At 44.9% G+C, this 15351-nt stretch overlaps 1 protein-coding gene and 2 long non-coding RNA genes across 10 annotated transcripts in view; 1 reads left to right on the top strand and 2 right to left on the bottom strand.

Moving 5' to 3' along the window:
• The window catches only part of NTM (neurotrimin), a 1410016-nt gene that overhangs the window by 597003 nt on the left and 797662 nt on the right, over positions 1–15351 (top strand). The window lies entirely within an intron of this gene.
• LOC103878028 lies at positions 1795–4379 on the bottom strand. Its single transcript, XR_637997.4, has 3 exons — positions 4112–4379; positions 3736–3856; positions 1795–2095 (listed from the first exon to the last, which is right to left on the bottom strand). It is a non-coding gene; the product is annotated as an uncharacterized LOC103878028 (long non-coding RNA).
• LOC110741321 lies at positions 7320–10779 on the bottom strand. The gene is made up of 3 exons (XR_002517371.2): positions 10692–10779; positions 8759–8862; positions 7320–7402 (listed from the first exon to the last, which is right to left on the bottom strand). It is a non-coding gene; the product is annotated as an uncharacterized LOC110741321 (long non-coding RNA).

Below are 15351 nucleotides of genomic sequence, written 5' to 3'. Positions count from 1 at the left end.
TTATCCTATTCTGTCAACCTCCTCAGCCACCCTCTCTCTCCCCCAACCTATAATCTAAGGACTCCACCTCTCCACCTCACACACTATTATAGAGTTTGTTTGAGGAGTGTACAAGTGCCTTCTAGAAAGAAGCAGACTGTGTATTTGTTAATTCTAGTGCTATCATCCCTCCCCACTGGATGCATCTGAGGAAGGTGAATTACCTGGGGCTACCTCTATATCTTGAAATCCTTCCACACATCAGATAGAAAATCACTTTGCAATTACATGTTTACCAGGCACTTTAAGGCAAGGACAATGTCCCCTTCATCTGAAACCCTCCGGTGACTGGCATAGAGCATGGTGCTTAGTAGGTATTTAATGAACACTTGCTGAGTGCATGAATGAAATTCTAGGAGGGTTTGAGATACACCTAGACTAGTGTGGTGGAAGCTTTATATCCTTTTTAAATCTACTTTCTACCCCACAAGAAGATTGAGCATATGAGAACTCACGGGCAAAAAGAAAAAGGAAAGAATGAATTTACTGTGAAAGTCATCTAGTAAAGTTGAGTGCCTTTCTCAAGAGAGAGAAAAAAAAGACTGACCAGTTCTTTTACTGGGGGACTTGAAAGCGTATGAAAGAGAAAGGAGGGTGGGAAAAAGGAGGGAAGGGAAAACACTTTCCCCACTATAGGGAGGGCTGGAACTGTGAACAAAAGCCCTATGATTCACCCAAGAATAGAAGCTTAAAGGACTCCAACTACATGCCAAGGCACCAGAGGTCCTGCCAGCCTCGGCTCATGTGGGGCATTTGCCCTTTGATGCAGCCAAGAAAGGGATTTAAGCAGCAAATGGTGACCTTAGAACAGCTGTGCTGGAGGGCCAACGACCCCTTAACCTCACCCTGACCCTAACTCCCTCCCCTCCCAAATGCTAAAGAGAACAAATGAAAGAGTTAACGATTAGACTAGAAAAAATCAAGACTGTGTTGCCCATAGAATAGCTTATCAGAGAAAAAAAATATGGCAGTAGTTAAGGAAGAAATCTAAACTACACCTTGCTAGGGGTGAGAGAGAAGGGAGAACCGTAGTGGGAGGTGGGGAACCAGTGAACAAAGTGATGATGACGACCTCTGCAATAGATCTCTCAGCACACACTCAGTGCCTGCCATGAGCAACAGCTTCTCTGGCCACCATTTAACAGGAACCTGTTATTTCCGCTTCATAGATGAGAAAGCTGAGGCTTCAGCAAAGCCGAGTGACAAGACCAAGGCTCCACTGCCAGACCAGAGCCAGAATGTTTAATTCTTTTAGACAGGATCTCGCTTTGTTGCCAAGGTTAGATGCAATGGTGTGATTATGGCTCACTGCTGCCTTGATCTCCTGAGCTCAAGTGATCCTCCTCCCTCAGCCTCCTGAGAAGTGGCTGGGACTACAGGTTCATGCCATCATGCTCTATTTTTTGGGGGGGGGGGGTGGAGTGGGGATAGAGACAGGGTTTCACTTTGTTGCCCAGGCAGGTCTTAAACTTCTGGGCTCAAGTGATCGTCCCGCCTCAGCCTCCTGAAGTGCTGGGATTACAGGCATGAGCTGCCCTGCCCTTCCCAAAATCAGGATTTAACCCCACATGTGTTAGATGCCATGGCAAAGGGTAGTGAAGTGGAACTGAAGGAGGGAAGGAAACACTTTCTTTTATCTTTCTTGATGTTTCTTTTTCACTATTGCAATTGTAACAGCTTTCTCTCAGCTGTTAAGACTGCCTGTTCCCTTGGCATAGAACTAAAATAAAACTAAACATAAGCCAACCTGAGTAATTAAATATTTATTGAGTTTCTACTATGAGTTAGGAGTGTTACTCTGAGCTGGGGATACAAAGTGAGTAAAACATCGAGATAGAGGGTTTTCATAAGATGCGTGTGAAATGCTTTAAGCAAACAAGTATGGGAACATTAAGTCTTCTGATAGGAGGGGAATTAACTGAAGCTTCTGCAATAAGCTGATATTTTGGAGGGCAAGGTAGGGAACGGCGTTCCAGACAGAAGGAACGGCATGCGCAGAAGTGTGGAGTCTGACAGCTCCTGCATTTCACGTTCAGGGATTCCTCCAGGGCATTTGCTGGGGAGAAAGGAAAGGTCACAGTCAGCCTGCAAGATCCGCTGCCTTCATGTATATAGGTTGTTTGGTTTTTGGAGTAGTGGTGTTTGTGGTGATTTTCATTTATTGTAGTAAAATATACATAACATCAAATTTACCACTTTAACCATTTTAAACATACAATCTACTGGCATTAACTACATTCACAGTGTTACAAAACTGTTACAACCATCCGTGTCCAGAATTCTTTTTAAATCATCCCAAACAGAAAATATACCCCCATTAAACACGAACTCCCCATTCTCCACCCCACTCCTCCAGCTCCTGGTAACTTTCTGTTTCTCTGAATTTGCCTATTCTAGGTATTTTATGGGAGTGAAATCATTCGTTTGTCATTTTTAGCTGGCTTGTTTCATTTAGCATAAGGTTTTCAAGATATATCTATGTTGTAGCAGGTATCAGAACCCTACTCCTTTTTGTAGCTGAATACTCTTCTTGTGTGTGCACACATCGCACTGATCATCCACTCCTCTGTCATGGACACTGTGTTGTTTCCACTTTCGGGCTACTGTGAGTAATGCTGCTATGAGCGCTAGTCTACACGTATCTCTTCAAGTCCCTGCTTTCTGTTCCTTTAGATGTATACCCAGAAGTGGAAGAGCAGGGTCAAATGGTAACTTGACGTTTAATTTATTTGAGGAACTGCTAAGCTGTTTTCCACTGCAACTGCACCATTGTACATTCTCACCAACAGTGCACAAGGGTTCTAGTTTCTCCACATCCTCAGTAGCCCTGACTGTTTTCTATTTTCCCTTTTACATAACAGACGTTCTAATGGGTGTGAAGCAGTATCTCATTGTGGTTTTGATTTGCATTTCTGTCATGATCAGTGATGTTGAATGTTATTTTCATGTGTTTATGGCCTTATATGTATCTTTTTTTGTGAAATGTCTCTTCAAGTCCTTTCCTCATTTTTAAGTTGACTTTTTCATTGTTGTTTTGTTGTTGAATATAGAAGTTGTGACTACTAGGAGATCTAGTATTGGAACTAAATGTTGCCAATAAAGGTGCAGGCTTATTTTTGTTTAAGTTTAATAAAACACAGCTCTGCCTTGCTGAGATGTGAGACTGAAAAAAATATTTAAATAATTTTTATTGTTGTTGCTGTTGTTCTTGTTCTTATACATTTTCTTGAATAAGTGACTCTTCTAGACTCCCCCATGACCAAAGGTAATAAAACTCGTAGCATAAGTGGGAATGGCAAGCTAAAGAAAAACCCAGGAAAACCACTGCAAAACCGTCTGCAAATGTAAATCATACTTTGTGAAAGCCATTGGATTAGAAACACATTATCCTTGTCTGATTCGCTCACACCCACATGTTCCTAGTAAGCTTCGAGCGTGATTTACACCCTGACATTTAAGGAACTGGGAAAGGGTGCTGCTGCGCAGTCTTGATAAATGCCTTTCTCTGTGTCTGTCACACCGGCCCAGGAGAGAATGGAGTAGATGTCTCCATCACTGAAATGGGGGGCCTGGGCCCTCTGCTTAAATGGCTTCTGTGCCCAGCCCTAACTCAATCAGGAAAAGCAAAGTAGCTGCTTGGCCCAATGACTATAGTCCAGGATTGGAAGATCAGAATTTCTGGCTTCAAATCCTCACCTGCCCATGTTATTGAGGTGGCCTCAGAGCATCCCTTCCATGAAATGGGGACAGGAGTCGTGGCTGCAGGATTGTTTTATGCTTCCTGTGAAATAAGGCAGGTTCTACATGCATGGTCGATCTGCCAGGAAATACAATTGGGGAGACAGATGCTGCAGGAGGAAAGAAAGCTCAGAACAAGAGGAGAAAAGGCTACAGCAGTCACGCAGACATTGAAACACAAACCGCAGGTTTTGTCCAGCAACAAAAGCCAATGATATCTAAGAACTGGACATGTATTTGCTGTGTTTTCTCATATATTTGAAGGCCCCTGTCCCACCACACAGTCTTCCCCACCCAGGGAGGGATCCAGGGACACGCGTATTTCTCCGCTCACCTCTCATTCCCCACTGGGCCTTGGCATTTCCAGGCAGTGCCGCTCCAAAAACACTCATCCTAATGGCTCCTCTGGGGTCTGGAGGAGGGCGGTTAGCTGCATGTATGAATTCAGCATTCAGTCCCTCATATCCTTCAATCTAAGTGAACAGCTGGCAGTAGATACTGATAGCAAGGAAAGAAGCTATCACTTTGTCGGATGTTTCCCTGAATAATAAGTGAACGGCTTACCACATTTCTGAGAGCATCCAAACAGCCATCACCCAGCCCTGGCCACGACCAGGCTACTCAGCAGGGGGAGCAGCCTCTCTAGAGTTTGAAACATGGGTGAAGTGGAAGCTCTCCTGATGCTCATGGATATGAACACTAAGACATCAGACCAGACACACATACACACACGCACATGCACACACAAATGCACACACACGCACATACACGCATACGCACATACATGCACATGCACACACACACTCATACACACACACACCCCACACACACACTTTAGAATTAAGTTTTAATTATTAGCTTGTGAAGCATCCCTGAATCTTGGTCCCCTCGTCTTTAAGATGGGAGTAATACCTTGCCAACGATCTCCTGGTAATATTTAATAGGACAGTATGTAAGACAGTCTCTAGCACATCATAGGTGTTCAAAAATGTTTAGTCCTTTAGCTCCTCACCCAACGTAAAAGAAAATCTTGTGCTTGTTTCTTTGCCCAGATAACAAACCTTACTCTGATATTTTGGGGAGAGCACAGGAGTTGGAGAAAGAAAGAAACTTTTCTAACCATCACATTGATTTCCTTTTTGGGCACACAGAGCCATTATTGAAAAGTCACTTGCTGAAATGGTTGTTCTGTGGCCTCTGCAGGAGGAGGGGTGTGCTAGGGCCAAGCCAGGCTGCTGGAGTGCCTGGAGCACAAAGCCCTTCTGAGCATGCTGAGCCCTTGATGACTGGCGTGGACTCGGCCCCCACTCCCTGCACAATCATGCAGCACAAATCCCTGTATTTTCAATGGAAGGAGCCGCTCCAGTGGCGCTGAAGAAAGAGGGAAAAAAATCCTTTTCTTGCAGGCCGGTTTGCTCTGCAACCACCACAGAACGTGTTTTTAAAATTCACATTGAGTTTGCCTCTCAGGGTCCTTGATGCTGCTCGCAGAGGGAAGGCAGACGAAGGAGGCTCGTTTGTCTGCATGCCATTGTGCCTAGGGTGGGCCCAGGGATAGTGTTAGCTCTCTGGGACAGCCAAAGCATGATGGGCCCTCAGCAGAAGAAGGACTTAATTAATCAATGCATTGATTGAGTGCCTACTGTGAGTCAGGCACTGTGCTAGTGCCAGTGGAGGCTGGGGAACAAGGCACAATCTTGTCTCCTGGCATCTTAAATTCTAGCCAAAGGTATAAACAGTTATTTGGCAATAAAAGAAAGAAATAACAACTCACATCAATAATATGGGAAATGTCACACAATACTCTGGTCCATGATTGAAACGGAGAGGACATTAGGGGCTATGGGAAAAGATCAGTTATTAGCTGCTTCCTGCAGGCCTCTGACCATAAAACAAGCAAATATTTCTAAGGACCCCTATGCTCATCTCCTCGTCTGATGCTATTTTGGAATTCTTGTCAGTCTGTTAACTGCTATATGAAAATGGCACAAAGGTTCTTATGAGAATCCCTGTCCCCTCCCATTCCAGGTGTGCAAGCTTCACACTTGAGTCCTCAAAGGAAAGAAGGCAAACAATGCAATTACCCCAAGATGAGCTTAGCAAGCCACATGCTCTGTGTGCTTGGAACGGTTCTCTCCCTTGGAACAGTTATCACAGAGCCTTGACGCTCACCTGCCTCCCTCATAGGACCACAGACTATTCAAAGACAGGGCCTGGTCGAATCTGCTTCTGTAGCTTCTCCTTGGCCACTGCTTGGGATAATGATGGACACATAGAAGCCACTCCCAAAACATGGTTGAACGAGTGCTCATAGACTGCTACTGACTTAATGTATTGTCACTGGCATATAGATCTGATATCTATGGAAGAACTGCTAAGAGTGGACAATGTTTTGCCAGAAAGAATGAATGCTTCCTTGTCAAAAAGCCAGTATTGTAACAGAGGTGTAGGTTGGGTGGTTGTGTAGTAGCACTCGCTTCATTTCCACTTTTCCTCAATAGAAGAACTTGCGGGGCGGAGTCTGTGTTTAATCATATCTTCCCTAAGGCAATTCCAGTAGGCCAATGGGTACTTGTACCCCAACAGCCATAGGAGGATGGTTCTTGTTCTTGTTCAGGTTGGGCAGAAGAGATGGGCAGGGGTAGACGGTGGTAAAGTGCCATGTACTTGTACCCCTAAAATTTCCCGAGCCTACTATGTGAATGCTGTCCATCCCTGATGGCGAATCAGGAAGGTGGAAACCCAGAAGAGAGTAAATCAATGGCACATGAGCAGCCAGCACCAACAATGAGTGATTTTTTGTAGAGCACCCACTACATTTTCTCAGCATCACCCTAGTTACTGGGGGCCCATGCACATAGAGCATGGAGCCCACAGGTAGTAAATGCTTTATTAGAGTTTGTTAAGTCAACATGTAATTACATACAAGGTAAACTTAAGTTTTTATTATTTTTTATATGAAAGTTATTCAAACATACAGAAAAGATGAAAGATGTTTAGTTAATACCCGTAAACCCATCACTAGATTCTACAATTAACATTTAATTTAATTCTCTTTATCAGAAATTTACCTATCTGCTACTCATCCATCAATGTGACACTTTTGATTGTATAAAGGTAGATTCTACTTGGCGAAACACGATGTATACGCATGGAACAATTACTCAGTATTTTCTAGGACAGCGCTAAATAGTGAGAAAGAGGCACACATCTGGATGGACTTAAGAAGGTGATCATCCGTGAGGAATAATATGTTCAGAGGCTGTTTCATGGAGGAAAGGGGGCTGAGAAGAATGTACAAGATTTGGGTAGGAAAAGGGAGAAAGGGTGGTCTTTAGGTGTGTGGAGTCATATAAATAATGCCTGGGGGGACCCAGCCCAGAGGAAAGGTGAGTGGCATCCCTCTGCCCAGTGTTACACCTGGCTTCCGGCCTGCCTGGGGCTGTTCTGGTGCCCGTGGACTCAGACCACCCTCCTCATCCTAAACATCGCCGACCTGGGGGATGAAAGCTCAGTATGTATGCCTCCGAGGTACTGCAGACCCTGAGGGAGCTGGGTGCCTCGTTGAGTGCCTCTCTCATCTTAGGTATTGAAGAGAAAAGTCCACAGGGATGAGCTGCTTCATCTAGAGTGAAGTTAAAGAAAAGCGATTGAGTTGGATATGTGGGAAACATGGCAAATTGAAAAACAAAAAGGAGATGAGTGAATTTGAGGCCCCATGCTGACAACCTCTGATAAAGACCAGAGAGCTTGTCTACCTGTCTCCCAAGCAGGGGCAGTAACACAGACCTGACTGAAAGCAACACATGAGCCTGAGGAAGAGCTGCCACCTTCCGGTGGGGCACCCAGAACAGGCAGCTGCGCAGGGTAGAGGCAACTGTGCATCCGGAGCTGACAGAGCCGCTGAACATCCGCCCCTCCACCCAAGTGCCGTCTTGGGAAGGGGCTTGCGAAGATCAGCTTTAAAAGGCTCTTATTACTTAAGGTCCTTCCTGGGACATTTGCTGGTAATGGGAGTCAGATGCAATCCTCGCTTGTGCTTAAAAGGCAGACAAGATGGTGCAGAGCAGTTACTGAGTATGTCTGCACGATTTTGAAAACCAGCTACCTGTCCCTTGGCAGGAGAGGCTTTGGCTGCCTGTAGCTGGAATGCTCTACCTTGTCTTTGTTTTTCTCTTTTCTTCCACTGTCTCCCAGAACCGCCCTCCCAATTCACCTGCATTGTTTCTACATCCTTCCAGTCACCGCACTAAGCATGGATTCCATCTGTTCGGGCTCCCTGGCGAAGGAACACACACCTTCACTGTGCAGTGGTCACCCAGTGCTGCGCTGCTCAGCACACAAGCAGGGGACCCTGTACTGACAGAACAAAGGACAGCTGTCCTGTGAGTGGTCCAGCCACGCTCGGGCCAGGAGGAATTCATGCAGCACAGCAGAGGGATAAGCACATTGATTTTGTGACGCAGCCTCTGTGTACTTTGTCAGCAAAATGGAGAACACTCACTATTTTCTCTGGCTTTTAAGATTTCCATATTTATTGCTTGTTTTCTACCACTAGGGAGAAGGGAAGAGGAGGAAACAACAACTTCCTCCATTTGAAATTTTAAAACATGAACATGTGAGGTTCACCCTCCCTCCCCTGTGCCCCTGCAGTTCCAGCAATGCATAGGACTGTGGAATGTTACAGCTGGAAGCCCTTGAGAAATCTAAACAATAGTGCCTCATTTTACACGCAGGGAAATCACGGCAGGAGGTAAAAGGGCATGGTCAAAGTCACATACCTAGTTAGTGGCAGCCCTGAGACTAGCAATGATGTCTGCAGACTCTTATTTTTCTTATTGCTGTACTATGTGAGTTCTGTTTCGATTCAAGTCAAGAATCCTACTGTGTGGAGGAGATCCTACTCCGTATATGGTGCTGTGCAAGAGGCTCTCCACTATCTGCTTTAATCCTGCCAATGCCCCGTTGGGGTAGGATTTACCTCCATTGGTTCCGTTGTTATAGTGAGTGCCTGATCACGGGACTGGAGAAGCTCTGGAGCAGAGCTCAGGCAAAGGCTATTGGTGCTGTCTGGACTGGACTGTCCTATAAAGGTGGACATACAGGATAAACACGAAGCAGTAAGAAGCAAAGTGCCTGGCACGCAGGAACATGCTAGTTGTTTGTTAAAGCACAAGGTGGGAATGATGTTGGTCAATGGGTACAAAATTTCAGTTAGAGGGAATACATTTTTGAGATCTATTGTACAGCATAGGGACTATAGTTAATAATGTACTGCACATTTCAAAATTGCTAAGAGAGTAAATTTCAAATGTTCTTACCATAAAAATGATAAGTATGTGAAGGGATGGACATGTTAACTTAGCCTGATTTTTTTTTTTTTAATTTTTTGAGACAGGATCTTGCTTTGTTAGCCAGGCTGGAGTGCAGTAATGTAACCACAGCTCACTGCAGTCTCTACCTCCCAGCATCAAGCAATCCTCCCACCTCAGCCTCCTTACTAGCTGGGACTTCAAAGCACATGCCACCATGCCTTTGTTTGTTTTTGTAGAGATGAAAAGTTCTACAATGTTGCTGAGGTTGGTCTTGCACTCCTGGGCTCAAGCAGTCCTCTTGCCTCAGCATCCCAAAGTGGCAGGATTATAGGCATAAGCCAAAAAGCTATGGAGCCAGGAAGGCTTTGCAGAAGTTACCTTCTGGATGAATTTCAACCAATAGCCAAAATTGAAGGGATTAGAGAGAAGGTATTTCAGGCAGAATGGAGAGGAAGAAGCAGGATGTGTTCAGGGAAGAGCATGTAGGCAAATGTGAATGGGGATGAACACTTGTACACCAACAGAGAAAAGTGGGGCTGGAAAGGGGCTCAGTGATTTACAGGATGATATTAATTAGGGCCCATCCTGTGCGGGGCACTCTTGTAGGCCAGTGACTTGGCAGGCAAGGATGGGAAGCACCTACTCGCACACAGATGATGCTGTGATGGCCAGGGTCTGAAAGCCTAATTCCATGGGGCCACTTGAGGTAAGACCTGAATGACAAGAAGAAGTGGGCTCTGACAAAAATCAGGGCCAGAGAGCTCTCCAGGCAAAGAAAAGGAAAGCAAAGGGCTTTGAGGCAAAAACTAGAGGCCCTGCAGAATGAATAGAGGTGGACCTACCAGCAGGAGAGGAGTGGAGGTGAGACCAGGCAGAGCCTGCGGTGCACCACAGGAGGTTGAATTGTATCTGAGCTACTAGGAGACTGAGAGGCCCTATGTTATCTGGCCTCTGCCTCTATCCTGGACCTCATCTCCATGGGAAAAACTCATCTGTTTGCCCAAGACTCTTCCAGTTTTAACACTGAAAGTCTTAAATCCCAGGAACACAGTAAGTTCCAGGCAGGTGGGCAGTTGGTCACCTTAGCTCCCACCTCATCCTTGCTCACTACGGTCCTGTCACAACTATGTGGGAACATGCTGTGGAGTCCCTTAAAAAGCTCTGGCTGATTCATTAGAAAATGCATGGCAACTCAACATTTCTGAAAACAGGACTGACATAATTATAGCTATTTAAGTTTTTTTTTTCTTTCTTTCCTTTTTTGAGACAGAGTCTCCCTCTATTGCCCAGGATGGAGTGCAGTGGTGTAATCTCAGCTCACTGCAACCTCCGCCTCCTTGGTTCAAGTGATTCTCCTGCCTCAACCTCCCGAGTAGCTGGGACTACAGGCGCATGCCACCATGCCCAGCTAGTTGTTTTGTATTTTTAGTAGAGATGGGGTTTCACCATATTGGCCAGGCTGGTCTCGAACTCCTGATCTCATGATTCACCTGCCTCAACCTCCCAAAGTGTTGGGATTACAGGTGTGAGCCACCACGCCTGGCCAGCTATTTAAGCATTTTTAAAGATACTGACAACCTCTAAGGCCATTCAACTTACATAAAAATACCTTTCTGTGGAAATCTGGGGATTTCTTTGGCTATGGAGAGGGTAGTGAGTCAACAGGCATGGCTGAATACAAAAAAGGTCTTCTCCATCGAGATGTTCCTCTTCACATTCTCTTGTGCAGCATAGATTGGAATATTTCATCTTCATTCTTCAAGACTTAAAGGTGAATCACTACAGTAAGCAGAACTCAAAGGAACAGGCCCTCTCATGGCAGTCCCAGCTGAATCTGCACAAGGCCCTTATCTAAAGCCAGTTGCGAGAGAAATACAGTAGCCTCTGTGCTCATTACCTCTAGAACTGCACTTTCTAGCTTCTCATTAGGTAGGGGTGAAACCAGAATAGGACCCTGCCCCTTTAAGAATCTTTCCCAGGATAATGGGATTCATGATCTCACAATCACATAAATCACTGCCAGCCCCCTTAAGTCAATTCATATTTCTGTAGTTCGTTAGTTGTGCGAGAGGAAATTGCATTTATTATAATTGCCTCTAATTGCACCAGATTAGTGATTACAATTATTGATGGCATCTGATTATTCATTAGTCATCAAATCAATCCCCGTGCTTCTTCATTACTCGAAACAGTAACTCTGATGAGAGGTCTAAAGGAGACCACGTCCACCCTTTCTCCTAAATGGCAGCCTGCCTCCCAGTGCTGCCTCTAAACAAACACCTGAAAATAATTTAGGACTTAAAGTGACAGAGGACCATCCCTTGCCTTCCCCCATGCAATGCCTAATCCAGGAGCCAGCACTAACTGATGAAATTATGGAATCTGTGAAACATCACCAAAGACGATTTGGAGGTCCCAGAACGCTCCAGAATTGCTAGCTTTTCCAGGATGCCCTTCTTGGTTGCAAAATGAAAATTTCAGAGTTTCCTGGGTTACCTCTTCTGGAATATATGTTACCTACAATACATAGAGTAGACCTTAGAGCCACACAGACCAGACTTAAATGAGCTATGTAAACCCGTCGATTTTATGAGCTATGTAAAGTCAGTCAATTTTGTGAGCTATGTAAAGTCAGTCAATTCGCGTGTCCTGTCTGAGCTGTAGAATAGTTGCTAGATTGTGCATAAACAAGCAATAAGATCTCTGCTCCTCTTGTTAATAGTGCCTGTAGAGAATAAGAATACAATAACATCTAAGGAGTTAAATACATGAGAATATGAATACCTACCGGCAAGGGTTGTGATGATGGCTGAATTAGATAACATATTTAAGATTTTGTGTCGTTCTAGGTAAAAGTAGTTGCTCAATTAACGTCAATTCCTCTCTCCTCTACTTCCTCCATGCTATGACATCTAAATTTATATCCTTAATCTTTATATCCTTTATCCAGTGTATCTCTTTATGCATTGGCTCAATATTAACTAAATTTATCTTTTTGGTGTGTTCTTCTTGGTGAACATCAGTATATATGTAATAGAAGTGCAATTTCCAGAAGACTGTTGCCTCATTTACTGGTAGCTACAGCATGCCAGGCACCAGATCTAGAGGGTTAGAGAGATCAACAGAGCACAAGTATTGACCTTGAATAGCTCACAACTAAATGGGAATGACTGTCCATTCTATTTCCATGTGTTGTTTGCATTAAATGAATATCCAAGTTCTAATGAGCCCATAGGGAATGGAGAGACCCAGCTCAGCTCAGAGGGTCAAGAAGGCCTCAGAGTTAGCTTTTGAGATGAGCCTTGAAGCTGCATAAATTTTTCCAAATGCCTAATGGGTCACTAGCCTTCCAACACCCCATGTAGCACCTGAAGAGACAAGAAGGCGGAAATGAGCACTTCTTCAGAGCTGCACTGTGAACTTCTAGGTGCTTGCTACATGAAGACAGTGACAGTGTTAAGTGCTGTTTTCCAGACGCTCCCGTGGGTAAAACTTCTGTAACTAAGCAATCTTTTCTTCTCTTAGCTGCTGACATCTCAGAAATGTGGCAACATCTTGAGGTTTTCCTGTATGAACTTCTGTGAAACCTTATGCTGCCTTTGGTGACACAGAACCCTCAACTATCCTTTCCCTAATTCCCAGCTGACCCAAATGTACCCCCTATTCTAGCACCCACATTTATCAGCTCCCTCTACTTCTCACAATCCCCCTGACTTCTACTAGTGAGTTAGTTCAAAGAGCCTAAATGTCTCCAGGTAGCAGAGACATTCATTCAGAGCACACCATTGTCTATACCGATGCAGGATTTCCTGAAAACCAGGGAGGGAGGGAAGGAAGAAGGAGGCTCTGGGTGAGGAAGTATGCAGCCCGGCTCTTTGTCAAGTCTTTGTCCCGTGTGAGAGTAGGTGCTTATTTCCCTGGTTGCTTAGGCTTGAGCCCTGAAGTGTGTTTAAACTACACCCAGATCCTCCAGGGATGTGAGCACAATGATTCCCAAAACAATCCAAAATACGAGGCCCATAGCTTGGAGAACATGTCCCTGGTGCCCTTTCCTCTGGAAGCCTTCCTTGCCCACATGGTTGCCAGTTATGCTGCCTCCCAGGGAAGCTGACGATGAATACGTGACTTTTCTTAGAGTGAACGTATCTCCTACCTTAAGTCTCATGTGCATCCTACTTGTGAACCAGTTGAAACGTTGCCATTTTCTCCAGAGACTCGCCTCTACATCGAGGCCATATAACCATGCAGGAAGAAATTAACCTTCTTTTCTAGCTAACATGTTCCATTACCTCCCCTGTTTTCAAAACTTCTCACGTGGTGGCAGTCTCCTCTCTGAAGGCTGCACTCCCAGACAGGAAATATGCAAGGATAGCATCACTTCCAGAGAAACGAGAGAATAGACTCTGATAGATCAGAATACCAGACAATGCCTTCCCTTTACTGGCAACTGTACATATCCCTAACCTCTTTCCTGAGACCCACAGAAGGGCAGGGTCTCTCCTGAAGGGCAACAGGACACTGATCCACTGTCCGGTAAAGGAAGTTGTGTTCAGTGATTTTCTGATTAGGGAGAAAGTTGCTACAGCCGGTGCCAGAGGAAAGCTGTCTGGTGATCAAGGACCTTGGGGGTTTGCCTGGGCTACTTTTGGAGGCTGCCCAAAGCCTGCTAGCAGCTCCCACATGAGCTGGGGAGAGGCTCTGCTTCCCTCTGCTCCAGCACAGCTTCCCCTAATTCTGAACTTTCAGAGAAGCACAGGTCCGAGCGCCCTCCCTTGCCCAGTCCTTCATCAGCTGGTGCCTGTAGCCCTGCATCATCCTGGTAACAGTTGGTAAATGAGTCCCAGTCTAGCCGCTTATGCAGGATGGTTGTGCAGTAAGAACCTTCATCCTTATGGCAGGCACATTAATGCCAAGTTTGCTCATTCTAATTAATAACAGTCAGTAAACACCAAAGAGAGCTAATGATGATTACAGGCCGCAGCTCCTGCGTGTTAGCAAACACACAGGCAGGTGGCCTCTCTTCTCTTCCCAGGAAAGAGGCTGGGTCCTCTTCTTGCAGAGATGTCTTGCCTCCTCAAGGTCCCTACCCCCATGTTCAGCAAATCTTGGGTTACTTCTCAGCCTGGAAAAGACCAAGATGCGTGCAGACCAGTCCCATGGAAAGGATCATGGGCTGGCTTCAAGATTAGAGAACTAAAGAAGCAGGACCTTTGATCTTTTTGGGTTTCCAGACATCTCTTTCTGGCACTTGGAATAAAACAAATTTTTCTTTTTTTAAAAATATTTTTTCCAGTTTCAAAGTAATACAATTTGCTTCAAAAAATTAAAATACGACAGAAGCATATAAGAAGAAAGGGCAAGTCTCCCTTCATCCTCTAGAGAAGTGGGATTCAGTATCCGGTGGGTTTGTCTACAGTTCTCATCTTCCCTCCCTCCTCTTCTTTCTCCAGCTCCTGCTTCTATTCCTGGTAAACAAAGCTTCCCATTCTACTACAAAATTATCCATGTTGTGAATCCTTTATTCCCCATTTGGCAAAGCCTTCACTCATCCTCTGTCCATAGACATTTTTTTATTCTGCCTATGGTAACATTTTCTGTGACCCTGAAGGCAAAATGAGAGTTCGGCTCCATGGTGGCACCAGGATACCTCATCTTGGAATGTTTTCTTTTCTGAGTTACAGAGGTTGTGGCAATTAAACAGAATTACCTCCGCTTCCTCTCATTCAGGTATGAATCTAAAGTTGGAGAATGTTTTACTTCCTGTTCCACAGCCCTGGGCATACAAGGAGCTGTGAAGAGTGGACGTGGGAGTCTGACAGAGCCTTCTGGGGGGACCGCCTGTCCTGCGTTTTGAGCTCTCCAGGCGAATCTCTGGTCATCTAATCAGATAACTTGATGGCAGTGGGTGGAGTAGAGGTGGTTTGAGGAATAGGATGGGTCATGGTGGTTACCAATAGCTTGATCATTTTCTGAAGGACCCCAGACCCCTCTCAATTTGTCATTATTTTTGTTGTTCTTGTTAGTCCCATCCTTCTTTTTACAAAAATTTAGCCCACTGGGCTACAAGGGTAATATGTCTTCTGTCACTGTCTCTGCAATTCAGGTAATATTTTCTTTCTCATTGGACCATTAACTGTATCCCACTGGAACCCATTCTCTGAGAGTTTAAGAGTGAAAAGAATGTAAATACAGTGAAAATGGGTATCATTTCTAAGGATGTTTATAAAGTGATCCAAGCAGATATTCAGGTATAACCAGA

This window comes from Papio anubis, chromosome 12, assembly GCF_008728515.1.
Source record: "Papio anubis isolate 15944 chromosome 12, Panubis1.0, whole genome shotgun sequence".
NCBI lineage: Eukaryota > Metazoa > Chordata > Mammalia > Primates > Cercopithecidae > Papio > Papio anubis.
Note: the sequence above shows the minus strand (reverse complement) of the source record. Positions and strands in the feature narration are given on the sequence as shown.